We start from the raw sequence: 1,429 nt of genomic DNA on the forward strand, positions 1-1,429 counted from the left end.
CGCAGGAGGAAAGGCCAGATGACAGACGGATGCACCATGCACAGACACACATACAGCTCCAGAGAGAACACACAAACCCGCAGACACATCACACAGCTCCACAGACGTCGGGCCGACCCAGGGACACACGCGCGCACACACAGGTGCGGCCCCGGGCCCCACGCACACCTCGCACAGGCACGCGCGCCGGCCCTCTGCGGCCGGCTGGGGGAAGGTGGCCGCGCTCACCGGGCATGTTTATTTACTCATTTGTATCAATGAACGTTTGTACCCGACTCCTCCCGCCTCCGGGTGCCAGGGCCGCCGCGTTTGTCCTCGGCGCGGGACACTCACCGGGACCAGCATCGGGGTTCCTCGGACGCTGCAGGGGGAGGAGGGGACTACAAAGTTAGGGGGTCTCGAGGTGTCCGAGAGGAGGGGCTGCAGGGTCATTGGTCGGGGACGCGGAAGGGGAGAGGGGAACATCGGGGTCTTGTGGGGTAAGAGACATTTGGAGAGGAGGAGAGACCTTGCATCCAAGGTTTAGGGATGTACGGATCGGGGATGGGGGATCCCAGCCAGGGGGAATTGGGAGTGGCAAATGGGAGGGTTGAGGGGTCCCAGGAGACAGGAGCCGGCGAGATTCCGCGGGATAAGAGCTCAGGACCCTAAGCACAGGTTCAGGGGCTTTTGGCACCCCTCAATAGAAGGGCAGTCCGGCCAAGACCTCAGCCGCTGGGGCGACGGCCCACGCGGGACTGCCTGGGGCGGGAGGAGGGGGCCGGGACCCGGGAGGGAGGAAAAGAGGGAGGGAAGTAGCCTAGCAGCCAAGCGGGCACCGTGCGAGAGCGCACCGTATGTGTGTGCGTGCGTGTGTGTGTGTGTGTGTGTGTGTCTCATCTCGTCCGTCTGTAGGTGCCGGGCTCAGCGAGACGCCGGCGAGAAGGAAGAGGAGGCGAGAGGTGAACTGAGTTTGATCCTGCGGCGGCTACAAGTGGGTCCCGCGCGGGCGGCGGGCGGCGGGCGGCCGGGGCGGGGCGGGAGGCCGGCGGGCGCTCACACGCTCCGGCCGCCGGCCCCTCACCACGCCTCCGGCTTTGTATGCGCGGGGGGGCGGGGGGTGGGGGGCCTGGCGGAGCGCCCACGGCGCAGCCTCCCGCCTCTATATAAACACACGCATCGCCTCGCTTTCCAACAAATTCACATTGAGAGAAGCTTTTAATACCACCAGCCCTGAAATCCTGCCTCCTTCTTTCCCCCCTCTTCCATCCCTTTTGCCTTCCTTTCTTTTTCCCCCTTTTCTTCCCCCAGCAGCAACTCCAGAGCCGAGAGACTGCGTCCCGGGACGGACTGCCTTTTCTTAATTGATACAATAGCCCAGCTCGGGTTTTCACCTCCTCCCCCAACTCCACCCCGCCTCACCCCTCCCGCCCGCCGCCGCAGCCGCCGC

Source organism: Equus quagga, chromosome 5, assembly GCF_021613505.1.
Source record: "Equus quagga isolate Etosha38 chromosome 5, UCLA_HA_Equagga_1.0, whole genome shotgun sequence".
Classification (NCBI taxonomy): Eukaryota; Metazoa; Chordata; class Mammalia; order Perissodactyla; family Equidae; genus Equus; species Equus quagga.